The sequence below is a fragment of the Onychostoma macrolepis genome, chromosome 22 (genome assembly GCF_012432095.1).
Source record: "Onychostoma macrolepis isolate SWU-2019 chromosome 22, ASM1243209v1, whole genome shotgun sequence".
Lineage (NCBI taxonomy): Eukaryota > Metazoa > Chordata > Actinopteri > Cypriniformes > Cyprinidae > Onychostoma > Onychostoma macrolepis.
The window spans coordinates 28,050,020-28,074,045 of NC_081176.1; the positions used below are offsets into that span (position 1 = coordinate 28,050,020).

Consider the following 24,026-nt stretch of genomic DNA (forward strand, 5'->3'; position numbering starts at 1 on the left):
AATCGAGGTGTTTGTCAGAGAAGGGACAGAGCGGTGTGGAATAAAGGTAAATTAAATGAAAAATAATGCGTTTTTTTAAAAAACGCATGTTAGACTGCACCCCATAAACACAATCAAGCCTAGAAAAAAAAACAGTAAACCACCCCTTTAAAAATTTGAACATGCATTCTGAGCCGAGCACGCCCCCGAGCTGTCAATCATTACTTCGAGGCGGGGCTCGGCAACAGGACGCACGATAGGTCAATATGTAGAAAATGACAAATTTATATTATATAATTGCATTTTCATTTTCATTTTGCACTAAATATTGTACATATGTATGGGAAAATGTAAATTTAAATACAGAAATGAATTGCCATTTTACATATTACATTGCAAATTGAATTTTGCTACACATATGCTCCCATAGAGCAGCAGTTGTTCACTTTATAATGTAAATATATCATTATAAATACAGCTAATACCATAATTACAATAAAGAGCCATCAGAATATTCTTCCATTTCTCTTTTTCATTAAACACACCAGAATACAACTTTTCATAATAGCAAATAAATCCTGTTCAGTTTAATAATAAATGGGTCACGACAACATTTCTGTAGAAAACTTGCGTTAGTCAGTGTGACATTTTCTGAAAACATGTTACAAGATTATCAACATTATCAAAAGATCTTCTGTAACACATGAGGTACATTTGTCTGTCTTTAATCTGTCACTGTTTCTAAAGATCTGACGCAGATTTCAGGAAGTCTTGAGTCTTTAACACAATCTGTGTCTTTAACCGTCTCTCATCATTCAGTCAGTATGGAGCTCAGTCAACTTCCTCTTGTGTTCTGTGAGTATTATTTTATATCAATGTATTTCAGTGGAATTGCTATTATATTATATAAATGATCAAGTGTTTTAGTGTTTCTAGATTTATGTCTTTTCTTGCTGCTCTCAGAGTTTCAGATCCAGGTCTAGTCCATGATATCTGAGTGAAGGATGAGTTTGAGAGGAAGTGTGCAGTTAGTGCTGTTTGTGAAAGAGAAATGCACTCTGTTGTGTTGTAGATCAGTGTTTGTTCAGTCAGTCAGTTTTGTGATGTGTAATGCTGTTGAATCAGTTCTGTTGGTTTGTTTTGCAGTTATTGTTGCTGTTGGCTTTATTCTTCTCTATTAGTATGAGTTTCTCTTTGTATTTTTAGTGCTGATTTCAAACATCTACTCCGGACATACTGAAAGTGAGTCTCAATTTAATTCATATATTTTCATCACATATGATTGATTCTACAGTAACTGTTACAAACCAACCGAGAATTGAGAAATTATTTACAGTTTAATGATTATAAATACACCCTTTTAACAAGGTGAATTATTCATGTGACAATTATGAGATGTGACAAGAAATACAAAATATATCAGTCTCTCAAAAACAGCAGATATATATATTTCTTACATTCTTTGTGAAATCAAAATCGAAACAGTGAGATATCTTCTGTTGGTAAACTTGTTGAAAACTTTCACAACTCATGTTTCTAAATTCCCAGTGATTGTATATTGGCAGATCTTTTATAAATGACTATAACAGCTACAGAGAACAACACTTCAGTCTCGTCTGATTTAGCGTGTGTTTTACAGTCAAGTAACTGTGTTCATGCAGTAAAAGCAGCACATTATTTTTATTGTGAATTGTTGTCATTGTACAGAAATACCAAAACCCACAGTGACCATCAAACCTGCTCAACATGTATTCAGAGGAGAGACAGTCACTCTCAGATGTGACATATATGCTGAAGGAGTCTCTAGCTGGCAGTACAGCTGGTATAAAGACAGTTCAGGCAATGCTTTCAGTGAACTACAGGAACGCACATTCAGTTCTGTTACTGAGTCTGAGTCTGTTATGGAGCAGAGAGAGAAGGATCACGAACATCACGCCGCAGTGATGAAGTTACACTGACAGTATCAGGTGAGTTTGATCATCTCTTCACATTCACACACAAGTTTATCATGTTATTAATGAGTGATTTCTCAGCTTCAGATCCCAGAGCAGTTTTAAGTGTTTCTCCACAGACGTGGTTGACTGAAGGAGATCCAGTGACTCTGATCTGTGAGGTTATCAGCTCCTCTACAGGCTGGACATTCAGCTGGTTCACTGATACTGGTTCATCAGGTAAGATATAATGTGCTTCATGTATAACATCTGAATAAACTGGTTTCATAAAAAAAAATATTATAGAGATTAAAAATATTTAATCAATCTGAATACTCTGATTATACCAATAAAGGTAATTTATAAGACTCATGTAAAAATGTCTGCTCATTTCTTGAGGTAACTGCACTTTTTCACTTCATACAGACTACAGCAAACGTTATAATCTGCTCTCAAGGAGTTTATGTGTGTGAAGCAAAGAGAGGAGATCCAGCCTATTACACAACCATCAGCAACACACAGTTAATATGGGTCACTGGTGAGTTCAGACTGAACAGAATGAGTGAGACACTCTGGAAATTGAAGCTTGAAGTGTCTTGAAATGTTATCCTGTTGTAATATACAGCTACTTTTTAATGGTGTGAATGGAGAAAGATGCTTCTGCTGTCAGGTGTAGTTACTGCATCTACTAGCAGGACCTAAATAAACCAAACTAACCAGCAACACCTTGATTCCTGGGTTCGCTGCAAAAAATGTTCAATTCTAATGGATGAAAATTGTCATTAAAAAATTAAAATATAACTTAACGTAAGTGGATTTCAGGGAGAATAATCAAATAAGTGTAATAAAAATGTATAATCTGACCCATTTAATAAATACGGAGGTTTTTGTTGGCTGTCGCAGCTGTCTTTGGTTTGATTGCTGATGGCATAATAACAAATATTTTAAGGTATAATTTTGTTAATGAAGTTTTAAATAGAAATAATCAATGATGACTTATGGATTTTCAGTTATTAGAACTTGAATATCTTTCTGAAAATCTGCTTTGAAACAATGTAAGTTGTGTAAAGTGTTTTATCAATAAAACTGTCTTGATTGATTTCTAAACTGTGGCTGTAATTGTCTTCTCAGGTGCTTCTCCTCCAGTCTCTCTGATCGTCAGACCCAACAGAACTCAACACTTCAGATCTGACTCTCTCTCTCTGAGCTGTGAGGACCAGAGTAACTCTACTGGATGGACAGTGAGAAGATACTCAGACAGATGGTGGCTGGAAGATTGTTCAGTGTGGGGATCACAAACAGGATCTTCATGTACAATCAGCTCCACCAGCACAGAGGACACTGGAGTGTACTGGTGTGAGTCTGAATCTGGAGAGAAATATCATCCTGTTAATATCACTGTACACCGTGAGTCTGTGTTTCTGTATTTATTCATTTCACAATGTCCTCATTTCTTGTTTCAGATATAAATAGATTGTGATCTCAATTCAATCTTATCTCACACAATCTAATTCCTTAATGACAATGAATCCGCTATTAAACCTTTAAACCTTTGACTATTGAACCATTGCTCAACCTTCAACTTCTGTCATAAAAATAAAAAATAAAATTATTGAAAAATAAAAAATCATTGTGATTCTCAATTTATCCAAAATCGTGCCGCTCTAGTTGGTCATTTACCCACATGACCCCCCCCCCCAGAAAATGTATTATTATAATTATAATACTAATTATAATTATTATTATTATTGTTGTTGTTGTCATCACCACATTGTTGATACATTCTTTCTATAATCGTACTATTTGTCAGTTGATGTTTGCTCTGTTTCTGTAGTTGGTGTGATTCTGGAGAGTCCTGTTCATCCTGTGACTGAAGGAGAAACTCTGACTCTACGCTGTTTATATCAATTTACAACTCCACCAAACCTCAGAGCTGATTTCTATAAAGATGGGTCACTCATCCAGAGTCAAACTACAGAGATGATCATCTCTACTGTCTCAAAGTCACACGAGGGTTTCTACTCCTGCAAACACCGAGAGAGAGAGTCACCCAAGAGCTGGATCTCAGTCACAGGTGAAAGTAGGAACTATAAACACTATTGAAGTGCTTCTGTATATTATACAGCACTAATTTGACTGTAAAATGCATTCATCTCAGCTTCTGATGGTCTTGGTCTCGATCCTGTGATTGTTGGAGTAACTGCTGGACTGATCGTCATATTTTTGATCATTGTCTTCTTGGTCCTGCTGTGGCGCTACAGAAACAACAAAGGTTCATCTTCTGCCATATTAAAATTCAAAGACACTTTTGCAGACTCTGTTCCTAAACCTGTGACCAACAACAGCCTAAGCTGCTCATCTGATCTCCGCCGGTCTAAAACTTGTATATAGACTGTTTTTTTTGGGTAGTTTTCTGCTGGGCAGGTTTTACTCCAAATAACAAATCACTGCAAATTAGCCATTTATGTATGCATAAAGGAGATTAAAGTCCTGTTTTTTTTTTGTTGTTGTTTTTTTGACCCCTTTATTCCCTCAAAATATTTTCATGCACATGTTATGTTTGTCTAGGTGGAGGATCTCAGTCTCTCTCTCGTGTCAGTCAACATCAGAACAGCAGTCAGACATCAGAGCAGAACCAGAGTGAAGCGGGGAATAAAACCCCATGTCTGGTCAGTCTTTACACATTAATCATAAATAAATAACAATACATCTTTACAAGCTGAGATTGAAGATACTTAGAAATAACTTTCAACTAAGAAGACAGATCTCACCCAAAATAATTGTCCCCTTTTCTAAAGTGTGATATGATATTTGTGTAACTGACATTTATATTTCAGTTAGATGTAGTTCAGGTGTATTTCATTATCAAAATATTTCAGTTGTAATTTATAATGTTAATAGCATATTACATATTTAGCTGAGTTTAGCTATAAGTCAGTGTCAGCATGAAAACAATATTTTTCTGTGGGCTTAAATTCATAAGATGCATTACTTTATTACAGGAACTGCTCATGTTTATGACTCAGTTGATGCAACAATTAATAAAGACATAAGCACAGGTAACTAATGATGTTACAGAAGGTAATTATGTCATGTTCATCATTTACTAAGACAATAGTTATTTTCTAAATAATCAAATCCATCTTTGTTTTACGTTTCACTGTGATATTTGCAGAACAAATTCAGTAAAAACAAATGTCTTCTTTTTTTCTCTGTTATTCACTGTAGACGTTGTAAGTGGACTTACTGAAGTCACCTATGCTGAGATTGAACTCAAATCTACAGAGAAACAGAAGAAAAACAAAGAAAACAAAGGTGAACTGAAACAAAAGTTGATGCTCGTATGGTTTTATGATCATGACGCTAGTGTTCAGCAGAGCTAAAGACCTCTGGGAGGAAAAGCCCCTTTGATTTTAATTTCTCCCTCAACACTAAATAGCAACAAACACCACCAGCTTTCTCCTAAACACTCGTTCTGAAATCAGTCTGATCAATAACGGTCATTACACGCAAATTACATTACGCTCATTTTGTGGTAATTCGGTCAAATTGTTTTAAAATAAATTATTTTATTCTCTCTGTAGAAGGTGTATAGATTGTATGAATATAAAATGAATATTGGACACACAGTAAACAATAGTGATATTAACTCTTGGCATCTTTTAGGGAAAAGCAGTGAAAGTTCTGACACTGTTTACTCTAAACTGAACCTGGAGACCCATCAAGGTGAGAATCACAGTAAAAATCAATCACACTTCCCAAGGGGCAACAAAAAAAAACTTCATCTACAAGCATTATTGAGCATCTAAGAATAAAATGAAATATTCAGAAATCAAAGTGTGCATTTTAGCATTTCTAATTCATTTACGCATTTTCCAGCTGCTGGATCTAGTGATGTGACGTATGCTCAGATTAAATAAATGGCTGGAGGAGAAACTTTCAATCCCAGGACACTGATGAGTTTAGGCTGAGAAGTGCTGGAGAATGACCAGGATTATCGATGCTTTATCATCTTTGTGATGCTGAACACTTGATAGCAATAGATTTATCAGTATTTAATGTCTGTGATTATCTTTTTAGCTCTGTTCTGTATTCTTAAAGGTATGACACATCATTACGTGGGAGAGAAAGATTGCTGACTGTAAAGCCTTTTTTACTGTTGTAAAAGTTTCAGTTCCTCTTTTGTTCTTCTTGATCTTAAATGTATTATGTCACTTTACAATAAGCTTCATTAGTTAACATTAGTTAATTACATTAGTTAACATGAAATAAGAATGAACAATACTTCTGCAGCATTTATTAATCTTAGTTCATGTTGATTTCAGCATTTGCTAATGCATTATTAAAATCACAAGTTGTTTTTGTAAACATTAATGCACTGTGAACTAACATGAACAATGAACGACTGTATTTTTATTAACTAACATTAATAAATTGTGTAATAAATGTATTGTTCATTGTTCATTCATGTTAGTTAATACATTAACTAATGTTAACAAATGACATCTTATTGTAAAGTGTTACCATTAATATTTATTCATCATACTGTTGAATTTGATACTATTTTCTCTCTTGTTATCAGAGAGCGAATCAGACAATTTAAGATTCGATCAGAACATGGTTGAAACATGAGGAGCTGAATTCCACAAACAGGACAACAAGACAATGTCATAAATCTGTCCAGATCCTGGTGCAACTAGTCTGAAGCAAGTCCATCAACTAGCAGCTTTGAGCAGCTCACAGCATTCAAACAAAAGAATAATTATTGACAATTCCAACTCAGGAAGGAGATTGTCAAATTTGGGGCAAACAACCAAGATTAATGGTCAAAGAGATGCACCGCGTGACCATCCCATGTAAATCTGTGATAGAAATCACGAGCTACAGACTTTCTTGGAGTGGGTTCCCCCACCTAGAAGACAGACCAGACTGAAATTCTTTGAGACCTTTTAACCTCACTAGTCTTCACAGAACATGTCCTTATGCGCACAGAAACTGTCTTCTATGTGTAGATGCACCAAAATCATCTTAAAAGGACTCATAAGCAACTAATCATTTCTATGCATAACTCCCTATTATGTATGTAACCCACACATGTGACTATCATGTTGTAATCACTTATTGTGTATGTCTTTTTAATAACTACTAAATAGCTTAAGGGTTCATATTCATGTTTAGTATGTGTGTGTGTTTGAATCTTCTTGCTTGAAACGTTTGTTCCAATCAATTCTTTGTCAAATGTATCATAGCCTTGTTATAGAAACCATGTCCAAAATTATATCCTGCAAGAGCGGGAAAATTCAGACCATGTGACTGAAAAGACAGTATGATTTATGTATTGGGAGGAGAAACAGAGCAACACCTGAGCCAAGATAATATCTAATTTGTCAAGACACCAGTTGGGATGTGTCCAAAAGCCGAGTTTAAAAACTCAGGACACCATCAAATCTCTCTCTTCTAGCTTTTTGCTTTTGCTTTTTGCCACCGAGTTTTGACGCTGTTTTTAGCGCCCTTTGAGCGTGCTCTGGCTTACATGCCAGCAGCTACTTAACACCACGATGAGAAGAAAAACCACCTAGTCTCGTTACATCCTTTTATTCTTTTAATTTATTTTCTTTCTGTGAGAGTTTTGTTAAGTTAAGTTTGCCGCAAAGTCCAGCTCCGACTGCACCCGCTTCAAACTTCAACCAGCAACTGACTCTGAAACCATTCGTCAGCCAACTCCCAACCATTGCTTCCCAAGACATCACTGCAACAACCACTGAACTGTCAGCCAATCAGCAACCTTGGGAAACCGCCTTTCTGAAAAGACAACAACAAAAGGGAATCCCTTAACACAAAGGCAACGCAAGCATATTTGTATTAAATATAAATTTTAGCCTCATTGAGAAACTCAAGGTCTATGCAATTATGGGGTAGTCGTGGCCTAATGGTTAGGGAGTCAGGCTTGTAACCTGAAGGTTGCTGGTTCGATTCTCGCACCAGCAGGAATTGAAGGTGAGGATTGTGAATGAACAGCACTCTCTCCAGGTGAGAGACTAAGGTGCCCTTGAGCAAGGCAGTGTGTGTGTGTGTGTGTGTGTGTGTGTGTGTGTGTGTGTACTTGGATGGGTTAAATGCAGAGCACCAATTTCGAGTATGGGTCACCATACGTCACAACTTAATTTCCAAACAAAATGGAAAATTTATTTTTAGGGAAGTCGTGGCCTAATGGTTAGGGAGTCAGGCTTGTAACCTGAAGGTTGCTGGTTCGATTCTCACATTTGGAATTGAAGGTGGGGATTGTGAATGAACGGCACTCTCTCCACCTTTGATACCATGACTGAGGTGCCCTTGAGCAAGGCACTGAACCCCTAATTGCTCCCCGGGCGCTGGAGTGTGTGTGCGAGCGAGCGTGCGTGCGTGTGTTCACTACTCACTGCTGTGTGCGTGCACTTGGATGGGTTAAATGCAGAGCACTATTTCGAGTATGGGTTACCATACTTGACAATACGTCTTAACTTAATTGCACATATTGCTGTAAACTTGGGATTTCACATTTTCATTCTCTTAAACTCATCCTTTCCTCACTTTCTCTCTGTGTGAATGCGTGTGTTCATGTGTTAGATTAGTTTATATGTCTTAGATTTATCAAATAAAGTCTTATTTATATTGAAAAGAGAAGTATCTTGTGTTTTGTGCTTACAAGTTAATGTCTTAATCTGCCGATCTTGTTACTGTGCTTATTAATAGTGTTTTCACTATGTTTTGGATTTTAATATCCATTGCAGGGTTGATGTTAATACGGCTCGTTCAATGATTCGGCGGCCGATTCAGTGATCAGCTGTAAAATAGTGATTCTGTTCAAATTCCCTATAAATCATAAATGATTCCCTTTGAGCTAAATTGACCTTGTTTCCCTTACACTTAATTTCCAGTTGTATGTCAAATCTCTATAAAACATAAAACTGCAGAACTAGAAGAAAAAAAGATTTCATGACAATGTTACATAAATTGGGACTGAGTCTGTAAAAGGATTGTAGTTCAATCTTTATTCAATTTCACTGCAAAAAATATGAGCTCTTCATAAAAGAATAAAGTATATTCAATATGAAAATCCATCATATAGTTTAAAAATGCATCTGAAATGAGGAAATAACTCACTGCTGATGTAGATTTTGGTGGCATGTCTGAATTTTTGTGGTTCACTACACTGTAAAAAAAAAAAAAAGTTGAGCGAACTTAAAATTTTAAGGCAACAAACTTCAGCAGATTTTTGAGTTTTCTCAACTTGTTGTTTTAAGTTTATACAACAAAAATTTGAGAATCTCCCACAAAAACAAGTTGAGCAAACTCAAAAATCTGCTGAAGCTGGTAAAAAATGTTTTAAGTTCGCTCAACTTTTTTTTTTTACAGTGTAGTTTTGACACAATAATAAACTCCTAATTCATCAGTGCTGATATTTCTGATGAACAGACGATTGTTAGTTTTCACTGAGAATTTGAGTTTGAAGATGCTGTTTTCATATTCAGCTCCTTCATATGTGCTGCTGTAAGTGCGTAAGATGAACACTGGAGGATCCGGTGATTTGTAAATCTCCTCTATATCAAGATCACAGCTTATATTCACATCAGCTCCTAAAGTTACTGCTGTGTTTGACAGTCTCTGTGGTTTGAGACCACATCAACAGATCTATGAGAGAAATTAAACATTTATTAAGATCATAAGAATACCCATTTACTGATTCAATCAAATGTGATAAACTCACAGATCTGAAGCTGTATGATCTTCATTGTCTGATCCAGATGAATATCTTCATTCAAACTTCTCTTACTGTGAGCAGAAACACTATGAAACCTCGACCACACAGACAGGAAGTCAGAGCTGGGCTTCTCTGATTGGACTTCAGTCATCTTCAGACCTTTAACCTGAATGCACTGAATATGTATAAAAATGCTTTCAATACAAAAATGAAAAATGTACATATAAACATTCAGTGAATTCAGAAAGTATTCCAACCCCTTAATTTTATATATTGTTTAGAATATATATCAGGCATATTCCAAAATAAAGCAAAAAAAAAAAAAACATTCGAAATATATGACATTATATGACATTTGAAATGCAGCACAGATGCATTACCATTTCTCTGGATCATCATTACAAACAATTGTGACTATACACTCAAGAAAGACACAGTAGGCAGCAAAGTTTAGCCATACAGAAAGCTCAGATATAGTGCAAATAAATAAATAAGTCAGAAAAAGTTCAAATTCCCTTTGGTCATGGTTTTATTCATGTTAAAACAACTTCAGTCATGCTGTTTCAATGTACTATTGGTCCGTGATCACAATAATATAATTTTCATTTATATTAATATTTATAATATTCATTAATAATAATAATTTATATTCATTAATTCATTCCATTGAGACATTTGCATTGCAATTCATATCTCTACAACATGACGTCACTGTAATCCTTTGTAGAAACTCAAGTCAAGAAAGTGACATTCACCTGAAATATGTTCAGGACAACATTTTGTGAAAGATCTGTGAATGCAGTTCCAGGATTTATTTGTTTGACAAAATGTATTTATTCATTTATTTTCAAATGAAGGAATTCTTGCTTTCATTTGATTATGTTTAGCACCTTCTACATTTGACTGCATCCTAAAATAATAATTAAAAAAAAAAAATTGCTCTCTCTTTCCTTAATCAAAAACGAACAAGACAGAAGTGCAGGGATTAATATATTAATATTGCCTAATTCTGAAACTTGCTGTATATATCAATGATTTTATTTTGTAGAATTAGAGTAATAAGGAAATACAGTGTGTGATTGTTATTTGTAAAATCAAAGACTTTATTTAAAAAAAAAAAAAGTGGCCATTTTGTAATACATGCATCAGATGGCTACACAATCATATTTTGAAATATTTTTACTAGTGTGTGGAGCTTCATAGAGCAACAGAGAAATACAAGGAAGTAGGGGTGAGAGAGAGGGCAGCTGGATTGGGACATGAGCCAGGTCAGACTTACACATGGGTCCATATATAACCACAGCTCTGACAATGGGAACAGTTTGATTAAAAATGACTAAAAATGTTTTTTAATGAATTATGTTAAAACTGCACAGAATGGAAGGTTTTAATGGATTATTATCGAATATATTAACTGAGGTCTACTAACCTTTTGTCTATCAGATGTAGAAATACATATATTAATAACCAGCATCTGCATAAACAAGGAAATGTTAATATTCGTCTATGTCATTCTTATGGTTCTTGTCAACTGAAAACAGCATATTCAAATTGAAGTGTGCTTGACAAATTGTCAGTTTGTATATCATGGCATTGTGCATATGTCCCAGTATCGATTGGGAATTGGTTGGATTGTTTGATCATTCTCGTTTAATATTGCTGTGATCTCACACCAGTGAACGTCATCAGAGAAGAGAAGTGACGTAACGTCATTGAAAGAGGAAAGAAATGTGAATTTAAAATATATATATTTAATAATAAACTAATAAATAATTTATAAGAAATATAGCAAAATTACATTTAAAAATGTTAATTTGATCTCATAATGACTTTAAGGAAACTCAGGGGACAATTTTATATGACCAGCCATGATTTTTGTTAGTGTCATGTTTAGACAAAGTAATTCTAAGACAATAGACCTCTATGATTTCAGATTATTTTTTTATTATTTGATTTATAATAATAATAATAATAATAATAATATATGCTATTTAATTAAAACAATTAAAACGTAATAAAAATAAAAATAAAATTATACATATATATATATATATATATATATATATACACACACACAGTATACACACAACCCGAATTCCGGAAATGTTGGGACGTTTTTTAAAATTTTAATAAAAAGAAAACTAAAAGACTTTCAAATCACATGAGCCAATATTTTATTCACAATAGAACATAGATAACATATGTAGGGTTTGATACATAAATATAATTTTAATTTAGCTCAAAGGGAATCATTTATGATTTTATAGGTAATTTGAACAGAATCACTGTTTTGCGGCTGATCACTGAGTCTTCCGCGATTCACTGAACGAGCTGTATAACATCAACTCTGCACTGGATATTAAAATCCAAAATATAGTGAAAACACTATTAATAAGCACAGTAACAAGATTGGCAGATTAAGACATTAACTTGTAAGCACAAAACACAAGATACTTCTCTTTTGAATATAAATAAGACTTTATTTATATAAACCTAAGACAAACTAATCTAACATGAACACACGCATTCACACGTTGCAGAAAGAGAGAAAGGATGAGTTTAGAGAATGAGAATGTGAAATCCCAAGTTTATAGCAATATGTGCTATCGCATAGACCTGAACAACCATCAATCACTTAATTAACCCTCGCATTGAGTTTCTCAATGAGGCTAAAATTTATATTAAATGCACCAGTTCAGTTAGGATCTGGAGTTGTTTTACTTGCGTTGCCTTGTTACAGGGATTCCTTTCTGTCGTCGTCGTTGCAGGAAAGGGGTTTTCCCGAGTTGGTGATTGGCTGGAAGTTCAGTAGTCTTTGAAGTGATGTCTTGGGAAGCCAATGGTTGGGCGTTGGCTGAGGATGGTCTTGGAGTCCGTTGCTGGTTGAAGTTTGAAGCGGGTGCAGTCGGAGCTGGACTTTGCGGCAAACTTAACTTTTGAACACGAGACTCAACGGAAAGAAAAGAAACTAAAGTAAAAGAATAAAATGAGTAACGAGACTAGGTGGTTTTTCTTCTCATCGTGGTGTTAAGTAGCAACTGGCCTGTAGGCCAGAGCACGCTCAAAGAGCGCTAAAACAGCGTCAAAACGCGTGGCGAGAAGAAGAAGAGGAGAAGGGAAGAAGGGAAGAAGGGAAGAAGGGGCGATTTGATGGTGTCCTGAGGTTTTAAACTCGGCTTTTTGGACACATCCCATCTGGTGTCTTGACCAATTAGATAGGCTATTATCTTAGCTAGGGTTGTTCCTTCCATCATAAATCAGCATGTTATCTGGTCACATGGTCTGACTTTTCACACTCTTGCAAAGTATAATTTCGGATGTGATTTCTATAACCAGAATATGATACATTTGACAAAGAATCAGTTGGAAGAAACGTTTCAAGCTAGAATTGTCAAGCTCATACATACCAAACATGAATAAACCTTAAAGTCATTCAATAGTTATTAAAAAGACATACATAATATGTGCTTAAAACATGATAGTCTAATGTGTGGTTACATACATAATACAGTGTTATGTCTAGCAATGTCCTTTTAGGATGGTTTTATGTGCATATGAAAAGAAAGTCTCTGTATAGTTCTGTGGAGACCAAAAGACATGTTCTTTGGACAGAGGAATTTCAGTCTGGTTCTTTGTCTTCTATGTGTGGGGGAAAAGTCAATCTAAAGAAGCTTGTGATTTCTCTTGTGGAACACATGTGATGGCCATCTCTTTGACCATTAATCTTGATTATTTACCCCAAATTTGACGATCTCCTTCCTACGTTGGACTTATCAATAAGTGTTCTTTTGTCTTAAATGTTGCAAGCTGTTCTGGAAGAGGCTTGTTGGTTAGGCTTGCTCCAGAAATCGGAGATAGGAATCTTTACGATGTTGTCCTGTTCTCCTGGAATTTCAGCTCCTCATGTTTCGATGTTCTGAATGAATCTTAGTTTTGTCTGACTCGTTCTGACGCTACATACCCCCCTTGATTGGCGATGTGTCGAGTTGGAGACATCGGCAAGCACTGGATAAACAGAGGCAGAAGAAGCAGACACAAACACAGCAAACAACAAGACAACACCTCCATGACAGTTACTGTACTGGTGCAGGGCATCAGGTTATTCGGGTACAGGCGGTTATATTTAATTGGTCAATCTAGTTCGGTAAACTGAATAGTTTAGTTCAATTTTGGAAATTGTTGTTCTAATTTAGTTTAGTACGTTGATTCTTCAATCAAATTTTGTGATTAGATTTGTTTGTTTCTTCTAAGTTGTCTTAACTTAAGAGTGTTCACCTTTAGTTTCTGGTGACATCATTTGTAGTAAAATGACTTGACCTATCGTGCATGGATATTAGGTGTAGTGAGTCAATCCTAATATCAGACCTTTGACCCTTGAAGGGTGTCTAGGTTTTTCACCTACTAAAGAAAGAGGGGAAGGAAAAGGATAGGTAAAGAAGAACAAAACAAAACAAAGCTGCTGTGGGTTTTCCTAGCATGGTTTGCAACTACTGTTGAGCTAGGATGTCATGTGCAGCTAGGAAGTCATGTACCTTAACTTAGTGTCAGATGTTCTAACTATGGTGAGGGTAGCTGCATGTTCCTTCATGGTGGTGTATGTAACTTTATGTTACGCTAAAATTTGGATATTCTACTTGTGGGAAGAATATGTTTGTTAAATGTGTTATCAGTGGATGTGGTACCTCTGGGTGTAGGTAATGTTGTGTGTGTTACTGGTATAGTGTAGGTGTGGTCAGATCTGTTTCAGTCTGTGTTGTCTCCCCCCTTTTCGGGTATGTCAGTGAAGACGGGCTCTCTGCATCCTTGGCTTGGATGAGGCGTGTCCATGATCTAATGGGGTCAGTCCAGAAAGGCAGGAAGTTCTTTAGCAGACAGTCGGAGGTAGTTTGGCATGGCTGTGTGAAGCTGGGATGCAAACTTCTTCTCCTATGTTGCATTCCTCTTGTGCTGCCTTCTGGATGTGACAGACTTTCTGACCTTCTGTGCTTTGGTGGTTGCTGTTGCACAGACAGGAATGTGGTTCTTGGAGTTGGAGTTCATTTACCAGTTTGTTAGTGAGTGATGGGTGACTGAGGTGATGTTCTCTGGTACCTCAGTTTTCATCAACAGTTGGCCGTGAGAGACGTGCTCGTTCGGGGTGGTTGTTGAACAGGTGCTTGTCATCTCTGATATGGTGGTGTACCATGTGATCACCGGCCTTCCGTTCTGTCGCTGGTCACAGCGAGCATGACTCAATTTTGTAGTCATCTGTGTTCAGCTTATCTTGAAGGAACTCTTTCAGTCGTCTCATGACTTGTTCCATGTCTTCTGATGGTAAGCTGTCTTGTTCTTGTGCATACTCAGCGCTGTGCACGTCTGAGTGGTGCTGAGGTGGGTTTCGTTGTTGCTTACCCACACGAGTTGCTCTTGGATGAGTCAGGCGATTACTTTTGGATGTCTGATCTTTTGGGTTTCTTGAGAAGCGTGGCTTGTCCCATGGATTTTTCCAGCGGTTGGGCTGATAGCTGTCGTGGACATAGGGGTCACGTTCTCCGTGCTCTTGATGGAAAACTCTGGCATTGTGATGCAACTGGGTGTCGTCCAGTGCAAGGCTAGAGTCTTTGGTGACAGAGTTCAAGAGTGTGGAGGTTTTGTTACCTTTCTTTGAGGCCATCTTCTGCTTGTTGTAGGCCTTCTGTGTTAGGTCACGCAACTGTTGGATGGTCATGGAGCGTGGACAGGCCATGACGCCTAGATGGTGACTGACTCCAGGGTGCAGATTTTTTAGGAAGAGGCTTTTGAAGTTCACATCCTCTTCAAGGTCAGGTTCGTTGTGTGCACCAAAGTAAGCTTGTCGGAGTCGGTTGTAGTAAGCTTGTGGAGTCTCTTGTCGACCTTGTTTGGTTTCCAAGGCAGTTAACAGTCCATGTTCGGACTCTGGGTCTGTAAATTCTTTAATCAGGACCTCACAAAGTAGCTGGTAGTCTGACTTTGTTCGACTGGGCTGTCGATCTAGGAAGTTTCGTACCTCGGGACTGGACGTTGCTCTAAGGAGGTACAACCTGTCTCTGTCAGTCACATGAGGTCTCATTTCTAGATAAAAGTCGATATCTTGCAGATGAGCCTCGATGGTGTGGCCCTCTGTGGAGTTCGGGTTGAACTTGCTGATGTTTTTAGACAGCTTGTCGAGGTCTTTGACGGTCATCCCAAGTGCAGCTCAAGGTCTGCTTGGAAGGAGGTTTATCTTTGTTGACAGGAAAGAGTTCTGTGGCGAAGGCAGGTGAGGTTTTGGGTTGTGGCCCTTCGCTTCTTTCGTTGCGTACCAGTTCTTGGACGTAGGACTCGGCTCTGCTCAGCAGTGGTGAGGCTGAGAAATGTTTCTCTTGCCTTGGCTCTTGTTTCTGCTCATAAGCATGTTTGAGTTCTTTTCTGACCATATGGAGCTCATGGTTGGTATCGTCTAGTTGTTGGGTCAGATTGTCCATTTCAGTTTTGTACCTTTCAAGGTGGTCTTTCAAGCTACTGATTTCAGCATTCTTGTTACTGATGTCATTCTTGGCTTTCTCTAGTAGCTGTTCAGAATACTGGAGTCTGTTTACCAGGTCTTTCTGGGCAGCTTTTGCATGTTGTTGGTCAAGCTTAGCTGCTGTCAGGGCTGCTTGGAGCTCCTTAACTTGTTCCGTTGTTTCCTGCTCCCTCTCGTTGGGTGCTTTGGGTTGATCTTGAACTTTCACTTCCAGCTTGTCTATGCGGCGTTGAGCACATGTCAGCTCCTCTTGAAGATGGGTGATGTGCTTGTCATTGAGCTTCAGCTGGGTCGTGAAGGCATAGCTTAGGAGCTGGTGATTTTGACTAGCTCCTCGTGGTTGGTGTTCTGGCTCGAATCTTGTGTCAGAAATCTTCTCAGAATTAGGATTATTATTAAAAATAATAACAGTTCAAGGGTCTTGGGGGTGAGGCTGTCTGTCGTGCCTCTCAGCCAAGTGTTCCCATCTTCCCCTTGGGCAAAGGGGGCTGCAGTCTGCGGCATGTTAGCACGCTGGGGAGAAGAGAGACTGACACAGATCTGTGTGGAGTAGAAACCTATGTGTGGTGGGACAACTAAGTGTTGTGTCAGTGATTTTGAACCACTAGTGTAGTGTGGTGATGACTGTGTTGGTCTCAGGGTATCTAGGTAGACTAGAGATGTGAAGACTTCGTCACTTCTAATGAGGAAGAGGGAAAAGAGAGAAAAAGGTGAAAAACAAATTCAATTAAAGAATCAATTCCTTTTTTTTTTCAAATGAGGAAAATTCTTTTTTTTTTTTTCAATTAAATGTTATCAAGGAGGCAAACAATATTATTAAATCTCTGTTTTAGACAAACGAATATAATAATAATTATGATATCTCTTTCTTAGTCTGACAGGATTGACAACATACACCTTACAGTTGGACCGCTCACCAGGGAGGCTGCGAGGCAACGGTTGCCCAAAACTTCTCTCTATTAAATTGATCTCAGCGTTAGATGAGATGTTAAAATTTGGATTGCGTTTTCAAATGTGGGGAGGCTAGGAAGAACGAAAGAGTGTTTGATTACAATCAAATTCTTAAAGATGATTCGCCTTTTGCCAGGATTGTGTATTTCATTCACTTAGAATCGATTGATGGTTCTTACAGGTCCCTACAAATGTGAAAAGTGAAGAGGAAAGAAAGCAGAAGGAAGGAGACAGTAGATTAAGTGGATCGGGTCCACTAGCAAGTTGTTATGCCCGACTACGAGTGGGCGTTATTTTCAGTTGCTGCACAACTAATAACAAATAAATAAATTTCGGTGAAAGAGATTTGTCTCTCTAATTTATTTGAACTCGTAGTGAGGGATAACAATGTCTCCTATTAAGGCTCAGGTTTGTCGTTCCCAAGCTAGGATACACAGAGGAAAGAAAATGGTAAGACAAAGTAAACTTGAAAAGTAATAAATGGGTAAAATAAGCAAAAAATGAAATTAAATAAAGGATGAACTCTTTAGTTTTAGTAACTAAAAATAGTGGCTAAGTCTATAACCAAAACAGGAAGAAAGAGGGTAAAACGCAATAAAGTAATGAGTATAAGTCTAAATAGAATCTATTGATATGGGTAATAAATCAATTAGGTAGAATAAGTTTAAAACTTTCAAAGTTCAAGGCTTATTTGTACCTAAAATGATTAGGCCCAAACGAGAATACTAGGAGTAATGATCATATGAAATGATCTGAAGAGAAATTTGAATGATTCCAAATAAATTTAATGTTTTAATCAAATTTGAATTTGACACAATTAATAATTGTGAACTAGTATTTCCCTCTCTAGTAAAATGCAAATAAGTGGTAAGAAGTGAGAAATTAGATAAATAAGAAAGAGAAAGACCAACAAGTGTATTAGTTTAGATGTTTAAAGGGTTAAACCACTTTAGCTTTTCAAACACACACACACTGTATTCAACCACTGGATACTAATGCTAACTTCTAACCTTTGAGGCTAATGGCTTTAGCATAGGCTTCAATGTAAACACAACCGTTTCGTTAGCTTAGCAACAGTATGGAGTTTGTTTACAATAGCTTCGATGTGCTGCGCGTGCGCAGTTCAGAGTTGCTCCGAAGTAGGTTAAGACTTCCGTGTCACGATCGTAACTGTGGCAACCAAAACAAACTCTAGTGGACTAGCACGTGAATGTTGCACTGCAATTACAGTTAAGCATGTTACATGAAATGTCGGCGCATTTCAACACTGTACAAATAACAACACCGCTTTTAGTTGGTTCTGCGATGTGGCGCTTAAACTCAGTTCGTTCAGAGTTTGATTAAACTTTATTCGAATCGCCGCTTCGTGCTGCATTCGAGGAAAACAGGGATCAGATCATAAAAGCCTGTGCCAGTTTCTCTGGACACATAAACAACAGGTTTGCTTCGCTGTTGGCACAAAGTTAACTTTAACTTTATCAAGCTTATAGCATAGATGATCTGACAATGGAACACGCACTGAAAATCAAACTATGAATAATAAGGCTTTGATCAAATAGAATTGAGGAACACGCTCAAAACTAATTTTATCCACCGATTTATTTCCTTTTAATTATTGCAGTTTCGCTCCGTTCTACTAACAGTAACTGAGATTCAGGAGTATAGCTATTGAATGACCTGGAACTCGCAAGACATCAATTCAGCTATAAAACAAGGCATTACAGAAAAGAGGAACACGCTCAATTTCAACCTTATTGTACAATCTCAGATAACTTTAAGTTCACTTACTGCAGTTGAACAATGCAGAGGCGGACTCGGGTTACAGCCTTCTCTGCGTTCATTCATTCATTCAAGCAGGCGCGCGCTGCTGACGTCACACACACACCCTAGTCTCGCTCAGAAGCGTCTCATCTTTCATCCACAGCAATGGAAAAGATTAAATAACTTGGTTTATGCTTACAATTTAGATTAATCTGCCCGCATTCTCCACCAATATTATGTAGGGTTTGATACATAAATATAATTTTAATTCAGCTCAAAGGGAATCATTTATGATTTTATAGGTAATTTGAACAGAATCACTGTTTTGCGGCTGATCACTGAGTCTTCCGCGATTCACTGAACGAGCTGTATAACATCAACTCTGCACTGGATATTAAAATCCAAAATATAGTGAAAACACTATTAATAAGCACAGTAACAAGATTGGCAGATTAAGACATTAACTTGTAAGCACAAAACACAAGATACTTCTCTTTTGAATATAAATAAGACTTTATTTATATAAACCTAAGACAAACTAATCTAACATGAACACACGCATTCACACGTTGCAGAAAGAGAGAAAGGATGAGTTTAGAGAATGAGAATGTGAAATCCCAAGTTTATAGCAATATGTGCTATCGCATAGACCTGAACAACCATCAATCACTTAATTAACCCTCGCATTGAGTTTCTCAATGAGGCTAAAATTTATATTAAATGCACCAGTTCAGTTAGGATCTGGAGTTGTTTTACTTGCGTTGCCTTTGAGTTACAGGGATTCCTTTCTGTCGTCGTCGTTGCAGGAAAGGGGTTTTCCCGAGTTGGTGATTGGCTGGAAGTTCAGTAGTCTTTGAAGTGATGTCTTGGGAAGCCAATGGTTGGGCTTTGGCTGAGGATGGTCTTGAGTCCGTTGCTGGTTGAAGTTTGAAGCGGGTGCAGTCGGAGCTGGACTTTGCGGCAAACTTAACTTTTGAACACGAGACTCAACGGAAAGAAAAGAAACTAAAGTAAAAGAATAAAATGAGTAACGAGACTAGGTGGTTTTCTTCTCATCGTGGTGTTAAGTAGCAACTGGCCTGTAGGCCAGAGCACGCTCAAGAGCGCTAAAACAGCGTCAAAACGCGTGGCGAGAAGAAGAAGAGGAGAAGGGAAGAAGGAAGAAGGGAAGAAGGGCGATTTGATGGTGTCCTGAGGTTTTAAACTCGGCTTTTGGACACATCCCATCTGGTGTCTTGACCAATTAGATAGGCTATTATCTTAGCTAGGGTTGTTCCTTCCATCATAAATCAGCATGTTATCTGGTCACATGGTCTGACTTTTCACACTCTTGCAAAGTATAATTTCGGATGTGATTTCTATAACCAGAATATGATACATTTGACAAAGAATCAGTTGGAAGAAACGTTTCAAGCTAGAATTGTCAAGCTCATACATACCAAACATGAATAAACCTTAAAGTCATTCAATAGTTATTAAAAAGACATACATAATATGTGCTTAAAACATGATAGTCTAATGTGTGGTTACATACATAATACAGTGTTATGTCTAGCAATGTCCTTTTAGGATGGTTTTATGTGCATATGAAAAAGAAAGTCTCTGTATAGTTCTGTGGAGACCAAAAGACATGTTCTTTGGACAGAGGAATTTCAGTCTGGTTCTTTGTCTTCTATGTGTGGGGGAAAAGTCAATCTAAAGAAGCTTGTGATTTCTCTTGTGGCACACATGTGATGGCCATCTCTTTGACCATTAATCTTGATTATTTACCCCAAATTTGACGATCTCCTTCCTACGTTGGACTTATCAATAAGTGTTCTTTTGTCTTAAATGTTGCAAGCTGTTCTGGAAGAGGCTTGTTGGTTAGGCTTGCTCCAGAAATCGGAGATAGGAATCTTTACGATGTTGTCCTGTTCTCCTGGAATTTCAGCTCCTCATGTTTCGATGTTCTGAATGAATCTTAGTTTTGTCTGACTCGTTCTGACGCTACACATAACAAATGTTTAAACTGAGAAATTTTACAATTTTATGCACAAAATGAGTTCATTTCAAATTAGATGCCTGCTACAGGTCTCAAAATAGTTGAGACGGGGGCATGTTTACCATGGTGTAGCATCTCCACTTCTTTTCACAACAGTTTGAAGACGTCTGGGCATCAAGGTTATGAGTTTCTGGAGTTTTGGTGTTGGAATTTGGTCCCATTCTTTCCTGATATAGGTTTCCAGCTGCTGAAGAGTTTGTGGTCATTTTTCGTTTATTGATGCGCCAAATGATTGTGTTTACCGACAGTGGTTTCTGGAAGTATTCCTGGGCCCATTTAATAATGTCAATGACAGAATCATGCCGATGAGTAATGCAGTGTCGTTTGAGGGCCCGAAGACCACGGGCATTCAAAAAAAGGCTTCGGCCTTGTCCTTTACGCACAGAGATTTCTCCAGTTTCTCTGAATCTTTTGGTGATGTTATGCACTGTAGATGATGAGATTTGCGAAGCCTTTAAAAACAATGTTCCTCAACGTCAAATTGCAAAGTATTCCGTGATCTTTTTGCGCACTCTTCACAGATTGGAGAGCCTCTGCCCATCTTTACTTCTGAGAGACTCTGCCTCTCTAAGACATCCCTTTTATAGCTAATCATGTTACAGACCTGATGTCAATTAACTTAATTAGTTGCTAGATGTTCTCCCAGCTGAATCTTTTAAAAATGTATTGCTTTTTCAGCCCTTTGTTGTCCCTGTGCCAACTTTTTTGAGACCTGTAGCAGGCATCAAATTTGAAATGAGCTCATTTAGTGGATAAAAGTGTAAAATTTCTCAGTTTAAACATTTGTTATATTCTCTATGTTCTATTGTGAATAAAATATTGGCTCATGTGATTTGAAAGTCTTTTAGTTTTCATATTATTCAAATAAAAAAAAAAACGTCCCAACATTTCCAGAATTCGGGTTGTATATATGTGTATATATATATATATATATATATATATATATATATATATATAGGGGTGGAACGGAACCGTACAATTCACCTCCCCGGTTTGGTGCGCATTTTTACCGTGGGTATTTTCAGTTCAAACAAAGCATGTACATGCCCTCCACTAATATTGGCACCCTTGGTTAATATGAGCCAAGGCAGTTTTGAAAATAAAGCTGCATCCTTTATCTTTTTGAGCTTTCATTCAAAAAATTAATAATATTCTAACTTATCATTCAAATAAAACAATGGAAAGTGGGGGGGAAACCATATTATTGAGAAACAGCTCACTATAAGAATTAAAAAGTTGTTTTAACTGCTGCGTTTTTACATTTTTTATTCAAACACCCTCTTTAAAACAATATCTGTGGTTACATACATGCTGTGGATTTTCTGTCTGGTCCAGTGTAGGTTTTTTTCCTCAGTGCAGCTCTACCCATACTTCAGTGACAGAAAAATATTGTGACAGAATCACAAAGCGATCCACACTGAAACAAACTGTTGAGATCAGACTGATTTAACTTTAGATCCTTCAGAAAAATATGCAGAGCTACAGATGTTAAACACACACAGGAACAGGATGAATTCCCCACTTTGTTCATACATAGGTATGAACTTTCCTGGTTCCTCGTGTGTTGTATTTAAATATGAAGTTGTTAAGTTGGGTGTGTGACATTTTGAGAGTAACTTTCAAATGGTACCTTTATTTTCCATTCCTTTGTTATACTGGGTTTTGTTTTACTTTGTTTTGTGTGTTTGAAACTGACTGTAATAAAATCAGGCTCTGAAACCTAGCCTAGCCTGATTATAAGCACTGAAACGTTTGTTAAATATGTTTCACAAATATACTATTATTACAGTTTCAAATGAGTGAAATGCATTAATTTTGGAAGTTATTACAGAGTTTGGTCCCACTTTATATTAGGTGGCCTTAACTACAATGTTCTTACATTTAAATTAATCATTTGATACAATGCACTTATTGTGTACATAAATGTTTTTACATTGTACTTATATTTTTAAACATACCTGTATGTAGTTACATCTGTAATTAATTTCTGTAATTACATTTATAATTACTCTGTTGACCCATCCCTTACACCTTAACCCACCCTTACACCTACCCATACCACCAAACCTGTCCCTAACCTTACCCATATCCCACCTCGATAGCATTAAAAGTGTTTTGCAATACAATAAGTACATTGTACTTATTTTTTGATGTAAGTACATAGTAGTTAAGGCCACCTAATATAAAGTGTAACCCAGAGTTTAAATAAACCATTCTACTTCCTTAAAAAAGTGCATCTTGCTTTAGTAAAATGTATTAATTATTGTTAATCTACAATCCAGAACAGAAGGTGGCAGTATTGCGCCAATAAGCTGGATGCCAAACACTATTTTAAAATAAAGGGGAAAAAAGGAGAGGAACAGAAAGAAATGAACCAATAATGGGTTAACAAGGACGGTGGTGTCAAGAATAATGCAGGGGAGCACGTTATGTGTAGAAACACAAAAAATAATGTGCCCACACAAAAACAGCAAACAGGAGTATTAGGTCTCTGTCACCAAACTAATAAACCAGACTGAAGTGACAGAACCCTGATATAAACAGAAGTATAAAAGCAGCATCATTCTCTCAGTACTGCTGTTATTGGCCTACATATCAGCACATATGCTTATTTATATTAAAATTTAAACCTTTTAGTTTTAAATAAACCATAGCGAGGGAGATATTGTTACTCTATAGTTTTATGAGACATATCTGTGTTAGGTTTGAGTCAGAACAATTTGGAATGTAATTGTGTCATGAAACATTAAATCAGTTTGTTAATTTACAAAGCACATTATAAATATTAATTCAGTACAATGAACTCACAGAGCTAAAGCTGCATGATAAAACACTTCAGCAGGATTCAGTGTCGTGTCTGTCATACAACTTTAGACATGAAACTTTACCTCATAGCTTTCTGAATAACAGGGTGATTGTAACCACAGTTAAGAGGAAGTTAAGGCATGTTTGTGCTGACTACACATTTAGTTTCTTTTTTCTTTTCTTTTTAAAAATATTTTATTTTTGAAAATATTAATCTCTAATTTCATACCTGTAACATTTCAATTTGTTTAAGTTTTTTTTTTTTTTTTTGTGGTCAGATGGTGTTACAACTGTTATTTTTTTCCTGCTGAA

The 24,026-nt window shown here is 36.8% G+C and overlaps 1 pseudogene; it reads left to right on the top strand.

The window, feature by feature from the left end:
- The window catches only part of LOC131530574 (sialoadhesin-like), a 31,152-nt pseudogene extending 25,166 nt beyond the window's left edge, over positions 1-5,986 (top strand).
- The last annotated feature ends 18,040 nt before the right edge of the window (positions 5,987-24,026 follow it).